At 36.2% G+C, this 10,119-nt stretch overlaps 1 long non-coding RNA gene across 17 annotated transcripts; it reads right to left on the reverse strand.

The window, feature by feature from the left end:
- Positions 1 to 1,014: 1,014 nt before the first annotated feature.
- On the reverse strand, positions 1,015 to 6,179 carry LOC107842496. 17 transcript variants are annotated; one of them, XR_007045065.1, is made up of 11 exons: positions 5,853 to 6,141; positions 5,624 to 5,776; positions 4,919 to 5,056; positions 4,312 to 4,533; positions 3,951 to 4,045; positions 2,832 to 3,337; positions 2,532 to 2,739; positions 2,360 to 2,453; positions 1,640 to 1,839; positions 1,336 to 1,462; positions 1,015 to 1,160 (listed from the first exon to the last, which is right to left on the reverse strand). It is a non-coding gene; the product is annotated as an uncharacterized LOC107842496 (long non-coding RNA). The 17 variants fall into 17 exon arrangements; XR_007045064.1 differs by lacking the exon at positions 4,312 to 4,533 and adding an exon at positions 3,441 to 3,523 and having other exon boundaries at positions 5,853 to 6,140; XR_007045062.1 differs by having other exon boundaries at positions 1,666 to 1,839; positions 5,853 to 6,140.
- Between the last annotated feature and the right edge of the window lie 3,940 nt (positions 6,180 to 10,119).

Raw genomic sequence — 10,119 nt, forward strand, 5'->3', positions numbered from 1 at the left:
ACAATGCTATTATAGTTCAAGAAATTTTAAATTATGTTAATAAAACCAAGTCTAAGAAAGGTTGCTTGCTTCTTAAACTTGATTTAGAGAAAGATTTTGACTGGCTTAAATGGTTCTTCATTTATCATACCCTCCTCTATTTTAAGTTCCCAAAGAAGATAACTTCTCTTATTATGAACTGCATTACCACTAGCAATATTTTCGTCTTGATTAATAGTTCCCAAACAAATTTTTTCCCCTTCTCGTGGAATAAAACAATCTGACTCGATGTCCTCATATATTTTTATTTTATGTACGGAACTTCTCTCTAAATACACTACTGAAAAATGGGTCTATGGCAACACATGCAAAACCATTGCAATGGCCAAGTAAACTGTAGCTATAGACATATTGCGATGGTTCCACAACCGTTTCATCTGGTCGCGTGGCTATAGCTCTACTGCTACGGTTCTTGTAACAGTTTTAATAACCGTTGCTATAGCTAGGCTATAGCAACGGTTATAACGATCTCTATTACAACACTTATTTGATATCAATTGCAACGAAATAAACTGTTGCTAAAGGATTTTATGCAACGGTTATTGTATCTATTGCAACAGTTAAATAAATGTACTACCCGTTAACTTAGACTTTGTTGCAATAATTTTGTTATTAATGCTACGGTTTTCTTTTGTCACATATACATTGTATAGCGACGGTTTAAACATCTAACAAAACAGTTTGCAAGCTGTTGTCATAGAGTGTTATTCAACAGTTATTTGATCTACTGCAACAGTTAAAATAAGTGTATTATAACTATATACTATTGCAATAGTTTTGTAATTAATGCTATGGTTTTCTCAACACATATAAACTCTATAGCGACGATTTAAATGAGTTAATTCACAACATTTACAAAAGGTTTTGCATCAACTTCCTATAGCAATAGTTCAAGTTGCTATTGCAACAACTTAATTTGCTACAAAAATATGCAGCCTTGCAATGATATCCAAAATAATAAGCCAACCACAATGATTAATATCCAAAAGAGTAGAAAATCGATTAAGTTTCATTGGGTTGTTGTCAATATAAAAAATATCCTAAAACAAATTACAAAAACCATCTAATATCTTCTTAACAATCTTCAATGTGCTCGTCATTCGCTGCTTCATTTTCTCCACCTACAAAAAAAATCATGTTAATTATCTTTGACAATATAATTCTAGTTATCTTCTTATAAACAATAAACATGTTCTTCACAAAGTCAAAGAACTACCAGTAGTCTTTTTGATCACTGGTTTCTCTTCTCATGAAATAAGGAGAAAAGGCCAAGTCACCACAACAACAACAACATACCTAGTGAGTTCCCATGGACTTGAGACAGCTTATTCCCTAGAGCAAACTGATAACATAAAAATCCACATACTTTCCAGAAAAAATTGGAGAAAGCAAACTTCAAGTTCTTCCAGGACTACCTACACACCTTAGTATCAGATACGTTAAGCATTTTCAGTGATGATCTTGAAAATTTATACAGAGAATTGTCAACAAGATGTGTTTCCCTCAAACAAAGACTTCTTATTCTGTGTTTGAGAGATAAGCTCCAAAAGAGACATCTCATTGATGCCTGCAAAGGAGGAGAGTTTTTGAAAATTGATACCTGCAAAAGAGAAATCTCATTGATACCTGCAAAGCATCTCGTCCACCAAGAGCTGTCTTTCGTTGGGATCGCCAAATGCTAAACACTTCTCAACAATATTAGATGCAAACTTCTGCTGGCTCATTTGCACAATCTTCCCCGCTAGTTTCTTAATAATAGTAGAACGCTCGTGTGGCTTCCCATGCTCCAGTACATGCTGCCTGTGTCGCATTTAAAATAACTGTGATTTAAGATCCATATTCGCCATTATAAAGAAAGCATATTTGGTGCTGGTAAAGAAGCTAGGGAAATGTTCAAGGTAGTTAAGGTTTATCCATCCTTCCAACATTGCTATACTCAGATTCTGAGAGCGTGCCTTATTAGTCCTCCTTTTTGGCATTTATTGATGAGACAACATTTTCTCATATAATAAATAAAAGATGTTAATTGGACAAGCACATCAAAATGCGCATTACTATTGATCTAGAACAATTGACTCATGCCATTTCCACATCAAATTTATGAAACAACTATATTGTGTGATTATTCCATAATATAAAGTCAAGGAAATGAGAAGGAAATCAGATACATCGTGATATAGAAAATTATGATGTTGAGTAGCATGATACAAGAAATGACTTAACACTGAGGATAAAAATAGAAAATGTACAGCTAAGTAGGAGATTTGAGCGAAGCATGCAGGTTACTTCTGAAAAGTACATATCTGGATAACACAATTACCATATTGATCTTGTGCCAACATGCCAACAGATCCCAAAATTTCTACCATCACTTTACTTTGAGTCATTGGATCACTGCAATGTTCCAATACTCTCTGCCAGATAAAGAAAATTCTTCAAAACAAACCTCAAATGATTGAGATGAATAGCTACTGCACACATTATTCATCTACCTGAATTACACGACAGCCATATAGATGGGTGGAGAGATTTACAACTTGATTAAAAAAGTAGAGACAATAAATTGTATGTGTTCTTCTAGTACACATTTTATACACTTATGGATGACATGATTCCCATTCTGATCTCGTACACAGCGCATGACATGACCATCTCCTCAACCATTTTAATCTACTGGTCCACATCGACTACTTCTATCGCCTGCAAGTGAACCAAAATTTTATTTTAGCAAAGGTTTGAACTCACAAAGGTCAGATACCTGGAAAGCAGCCCTATAATCAGCCAACTTGTACCTAAGAAGCCATATATCACACATCAGTCACTGGCAGAGAAAATATAATCTCCAGTAACTATATAACATTGTTGCTTAGATTGTTAAACTTCTTTTGAACATTCGAGAGTCCAATCCAGGTAGAGCCATTGCAGACGCATCAGCAGCATTTTCAAACAAAGGAGGCAGATTATAGTTGCCATGGTGGCCTGTTAATGGATTGACGGAATGACTACCTAAACCATAATTGGAAGGACTATCCATATGCGGATATTGAGAAAGCACACCACCTCCACCATTTAATGTGGATGTTTAAGATCCTTTGACCTATGAATTATTAGAGGCAAAGGCATATTTGTGCAGACCCTCTTGGAGGTTCGAATGAACTGTTAAGGTCTGACCATGCACTATTTTCGGTAGCAATGTCAGCATATGGTCCTTTTGCAGAGTGAGATTTAGAAGATATACTAAACTGTGCAGATTTTGATCTTTTCAGATATGCATGCTGCTTAGCACTATTCTGACTACCTGTAAAAATGTAAGAATATTATTTGGTGACAAACATCGTATAAGATTATTATTTGGTGACAAGCATCGTGTCCAGTCTGAGAGAGATCTATATCTAACATACCATTAAAAAGACTCATGCTAGATAAAGCAGCAAGCAGATCCACAAACTCTGTGGTGTGAGGGACACCTCTTACACTTTAGAGCCTTACATGAGATTCCAACAGTCAAAAAACAATCCTTTGAATGCAGTTGCACAAGAATTTAGTTTGTTAGACATACAATTGACTAAAATTTAAGTTCCAATAGTCATTGTTCAAAAAAAACTCTTTAAACTATCAATAAATTAAGTTGCTTCTAAAAGAGATTCAGGTGGAAACCAAATCCTTTGCTTAAATCTTTACATATATGATTTCTGAAAGACTCCAGCATCAAGCTTGCAGTTTTATTTTGGAGAAAGAAGTTCTTGAATCCACATTGAACTAATTTTTTTTCAAGTCACACGGGAAGATGCAAAACAGTAACTGCAAGCCACAGTTTCAAATGAAATATTCTATCTATAAATTTATGTTTTGTAAAAAAACATTAGCATGGAGGAGGCAAGGCAAAAAACAAAAGTTAGAACATTACTCACCTTTGCAGCCTCCTATATGCAGAATTTGAAGTTTGTAAGCTAAAAAATTGGTGCATTCTGCCATTTTTATTTCCACAACGTCAAATCTAGAGATACTGTAGCAAAGTGACAGGACAATATTGTTACCAAATGAAGTATCACACGCATACATCAAATGTAGCTTAACACATTTCAATACTAAAATGTATATGCATGAATCAGTTATGGAAGTACATGCATTGAGGTTAATACAACACAAGGAAGTACATGCATTGAGGTTAATATAACACAATGATGTGCAGGATATAGATAATGATATGCTACATTGAGGTTAACTAATAAAACCTATTGAAATTCTTTTTGTAAAGAATATAAAGCTCACCTCCATGTTGTCAGTGACGAATTGATCCATTACAGCTACTCTTAACTTTCCAGAGTTAAGCTTTGCAATGAATGTGGAGTTGGCTCAACAAAATGCTCATCTCCATTTAGCATAGCTAGCATGAGCTTATGGGCAGTTGAGCGTTCTAAACTCTTAGGGATAGAGCGATAATATGACATGTACAACTGTTTAGCTCGGTCAAATGCATCATCCAATCAAATGCTATGTTGCATAGCATACACATTTAATTTTAGTGAGAATATTGTTTAACAACAAAATAGCAAGTTAGTGTTCTCAATTGTACGGATGATTGGCACAATGGCCACACACAACTCAACTAAAAAATCATAACTTTGAACATGTCATCGTAAAGTTTCAAGTAAGAAAATAAAACATTCCTGATATACTAGCCCAATAATTGCAATAAAACCTTGGCAACATTTCAGGGTGAACTTGTCATTTTTCATCTAAGTATTGTCGAAAGGCGATATTTTTTTTCCAGGAAAACTAGCGGGAGATAAAAAGCAACATTGAAAATAACTGTTCAAAGTGTATTTAGTATTATAATAGTATGAACTACTTAACATGTTGTTTTCGTTGAAATTACCTCAAGCACCATATGAAGTAACTGGAAGGCAGCACGCATTGCATTATCTCGCAAAGTAAACCGAAACTCCATGCAGATAAATTCTTCTATCGACTCCAGTGAGAAATTTATTAGATAATTCACACAGAAAAGCTCTACCTGGAGGCACATCATAAAAGACCAAAAGTTTATAGATGTCATCATTCCGGACGATGTTTATGCAAATTCACAAATATGCCCGAAATTAAAAAATCTATACATAGATGGAAATTTTTCACAAAGGGAAGTACAAAAATTGGTTAGAAGAAAGTAAAAACCACACCAAATGATAGGAGAAGTTATCTTTAATAAAACACTGAGTCCAAAGAACATAATATGAGAATCCCCAATTAGTTCACGAATCATCAAAAACATGTAGAAGTATTGTGTACACTCTAGTCTTTGATATATTAACTAATTTAGTTTACTAGTTGAGTAAGTGCACAATTAAGACTAATGATACAATTTATGAGTAAGAAAAAATACGATACATGGGACAAGAACCAGCAAGAATTATCCAGATAAAAAATGAATTGAAAGAGCTAATATCATCTTGATGCAGTATCACTATTCTATTTTACAAACTTTCATCAACACAAAGAACATACTAGAGACCTTCCATTTCTCTAGTTATTCAAAAGAGAAGACAACATATGGGTAATTTCATCAAGAATAATAGATCCTAACCTGTTCTCTTGAGAAATTTCCAACACAGCCCCCTTCACTCAGAATTTGAACACCCACAATCACGGATCTTTTTTCATCAGAACTTTCAACAGGTTAGAAGATTCAATTATATCTATGAGATAGAGCTATCAATTAAGGACGCCGTCTGCAGATCTGCACTAGAGAAACATTGTCAGGCATATCCGAAAAACCATAATGAAGATAACAAAATCAATCGGTGGCTACAAACCCCAGCTACTACGAGTATCCAAGAAGGTCTAATTGAAGTGCACGATAGTTGAAAAGTACCCAAGCAATCGGAAGAATTGGCCTAATCACTTTCCAGGAATCAAATTTGCAGCTAAAGATATGAATCTAACATCTTCATCTTCAGCGCAGCAATTGGAAAAAAATTGAATTTTTTTTTGCTTTTAGCGGGTTATGAAAATAAAAGGGGGGAAATTGAGGGATTTAATAACTGTTGTAATTGATAAATAAATGTTTTCATAGATTATTTTACTGAAACAGCTCATAAATTATTGTTATATGGACACCTACTATAACAGTTATAAATTAGTGGCAACGGTTATCTTATTAAATTGTGGCATTAGATTTAAAATTTTTGGCAACGGTTGTAATCTTATAGATAGTCTATAGCAACGATTTATGAACCATTGCTAAAAAACTTGTTGCCATAGGCCTAATTTCTGGTGGTGATATTACCCATCAAGTTGAAAATTTACAGTGGGATGCTATCATTTTATGTAGAAATAGCCCAATTTTTTCCCACTTGTTCTTTGTTGATGATCTCACTTTAATCTCCAAGCCACTCCCTCTTCTATCCGTAATCTTGCTCATAGTATGAATATTTTTTGTTAACTCTAGAGACAAAAGATTAATACATCCAAATCAAAAGCTCTCTTCTCCAAGCATTATGACCCCAATGTTTGTATTCTAGTAGAACAAATAGTTCACCTAAAACATCCCCACGAATTCGTAAAATATTTAGGTTTTCCCTTTATTAATGGCACTCCTAAAGCTAAGCACTTTCAATATGTCATTGATAACGTGAAAAAAAGCTTTCTAGCTGGAAAACAAAGTTTCTCACCCCAATAGGTAGACTCACACTAGCTAAATCTACTCTTAATATTATTCCAGCAGATACCATGCAATATTTTTCCTTTCTTTATCTACCCATAAGGTCATCGATAAAATTCAATGGGACTTTATTTAGGGATCCATGGATGAAAGAAAAAAGATGCAATAAGTTTTTCGGACAATGTGCACCAAACCAAAAGAAAATGGTGGTCTTCGCTTAACTAAAACCCAAACAAAAATCTCGCCCTCTTAGCAAGTCTCTCATGGAGATTATTTAATAACCACGCATCGCCTTGGGCCCTGCTTTAGATAATAGGTATAATAAACCAAATTTTACTATTTTTTCATTTATTTTCACGCAGCGGAAGATCCTAAATTTGAGACTTTCTACACCAAAATATTCTCTTAAATAAAGGTATGTGATACTCCATTCTATGATATATATAAGATCCATACGTATTTTGACTTTGGCCTGTGCGTTTGAGATAGAGGAGAAGTTGATGACTCAGAGGGCTTGCGAAAGTAGAGGGGATGTGGACAGTATGTGAGAGACGACAGCTAGTTGCATTAGAGAGACCTCTAAAGAGGTGTTGGGTGTTTTGAGAGGCCGATCAGGCAAGCACTAGTGGGAATGGTGGTGGCATAAAAAAGTTAAATGAAAGATGAAGACTAAAAAGATGGCATATGCTAAGTTGGTAGAGAGCGAGGATGGCAAAGATAAATGGATAAATAAAAAAGTAGAAGTTAGCTAGGAAAGAGGCTAAGATAGTAGTTACTGCGGTGAAGATAGCGGCTTTCGAGAGCTTATATGCGCTTTAGAGGAGAAAGACAGGGACAGGAAGTTGTATAAGGTTGCCAAGGATAGGGAGTGAAAGGCGCCTGATCTTGACCAAATGAAGTGCATCAAGGGGAAGGATGGCAAAGTGTTGGTGGAGGATGCCCTCATTAAGAAGAGGTAATAATCCTATTTCCATAGACTTTTGAACGACGAGGGGGATAAAGGATTCGTCCTGGGGGACTTGGAGAACTCATAGAAGTATTGGGATTATGTCTATTGTAGGTGTATAAAGGTGGAGGAAGTCAAGGGGGTTATTCGCAGGATGCGTAGTGTTAGGGCAACTGGGCCAGATGAGATTCCGGTAAACTTTTAGAAGAGCAATGGCGGGGCAGGTTTGGAGTGGCTGATGGGATTGTTTAACACCATTTTTAGGGCAGCAAAGATGGTCGGAGCATGGAGATGGAGTATGATGGTTTCTCTATATAAAAACAAGGGGGACATTAAGAGTTGCAATAACTATAGGGGTATCAAGTTGCCGAGTCATACTATGAAGGTTTGAGAAATGGTGGTAAAGTTGAGACTAGGGAGGATCGTGCCTATTTTTGAGAATTAGTTTGGTTTCATGCTAGGTCGCTCAAGTACTGAGGCTATTCACCTCGTGGGGATATTAGTAGAGCAGTTTAGGGAGAGAAAAAAGGACTTCCACCTGGTGTTTATCGATCTTGAGAAGGTATATAACAAAGTTCCCAGAGAGATATTATGGAGGTTATTAGAGGCTAGAGGGGTTCCCGTGGCATACACTAGGTCGATACAGGACATGTACAATGATACGAAGACTCAAGTGAGGACGACAGAAAGGGATTCAAAGCACTTTTCAATTTTGATAGGGTTGCACCAAGGATAGACTCCTAGCCCATGTTTATTTACCTTGGTGATGGATATTTTAATGTGACATATCCAAGAGGAGGTGCTCTAGTGTATGTTATTTGCTGACAATGTTGTTCTGATTGATGAAACTCAAGGAGTAATTAATGATAAGTTGGAGCTTTGGAGATAGACCCTTGAGTCTAAAAATTTTAGGTTGAGCAGGACTAAGATGGAGTATTGGAAATAAAATTTTAATAATTTATCACATGAGGCGAATGTGGTAGTGAAGCTTGATTCCCAGATAGTCCAGAAGAGGGAGAGTTTCAAGTACCATGGGTCTATGATTCAAGGAAACAGGGAGATTAATAAGGATGTCATGCACCATATTGGTGTAGGGTGATTGAAATAGAGACTCACTTTGGGAGTCTTGTATGGTAAGAAGCCGCCGCCTAAAATCAAAGGTAAGTTCTACAGAGTGGTAGTTTGATCATCTATTTTGTATGGAGTGGAGTGTTGACTAGTTAAGAACTCCTACATACAGAAGTTGAAGGTGGCAGATATGAGAATATTATGATAGATGTGTGGCATTACCGGGAGGGATAGGGTTAGAAATGAGATTATTCGGGAGAAGATACAAGATGCAAAAAGTGAGGTTGTGATGGTTTGGGCATTTGATGAGGAGGGGCATGGATGCTCTAATACGACCGTGTGAGAGGTTGGCTATTGATGGTTTTAGGCGGGGTAGAGGTAGGCCTAAGAAGTATTGGAGGGAGGTGATTAGACATGACATAGAGCAGTTACAGCTTACGGAGGACATGACCCTTGATAGGAAGGTATGGAGGAAATAGATTAGGGTAGAGGGTTAGTGTGTAGGAGTATGTCTGTGGTGTATTGGTGATACCAATGTTTTTTGAATAGATATTTTTAGTATCATCTTGTGCATGTCTTGATTTAGTTGTTATCCTTTTCTATCTATTATTATAGTATTGTCGTATGGATGTATACTTTAATATGGTTTGTTTTTTATATTGTTATCTGTACTGAGCTGGGGGTCAATCGGAAACAACCTCTCTGCTTTATTTGAGGTAGTGGTATAGACTGCGTACACTTAACCCTCCCCAGACCTCACTTGATGGAAATACACTGGGTATGTTATTTTTGTAATTATATGTATAGATATCATCATCTACATCCAGAACGACCTCTGTGGTAGCAGAGCTGGCCTATGAGGAGTATGAGAGAGTGATTCGACATAATATTTGAAAGAAGCAAAAGAGTCATGGAGCATCCTTGAATCCTGATCAAGCCCCTAGAGCTAGAATAGGTAGTTCAATTCCTCCCCATCAAACCGTATTGGAGAATTTCATACCTCATACGGCTCAGCAGTCAATTTTTTTGGTGTCACAATTTGATACATTTTACAAGGAGGAAAAATTTGTGCACCCAATATTGCTTGGAATCCCAACACTGGTAAAGTTATAAATTTTTGGATGAATTATTGGATTCCCGACATACCTCCCTGATGTAATATCCTTTACGAACCACTAAATTTACTAGAATCTTTCTATAAACTCTCAAATGTTAGGGATGGATATACTTGGATGTGGGATAAACTCTCTGTGCAAATTCTGGAATATTTCAAATCTAAATCTCAGGCTATCTCATTGAATCTGACTTCTTCTACCCTTAACATCCCCTATTAGGCTGGAACTTCTAATGAGTATTCTCTACCAAATCTTCCTATCAATATCTGATGAAACACAGCCTCTCCCCG

This window comes from Capsicum annuum, chromosome 9 (assembly GCF_002878395.1).
Source record: "Capsicum annuum cultivar UCD-10X-F1 chromosome 9, UCD10Xv1.1, whole genome shotgun sequence".
Lineage (NCBI taxonomy): Eukaryota > Viridiplantae > Streptophyta > Magnoliopsida > Solanales > Solanaceae > Capsicum > Capsicum annuum.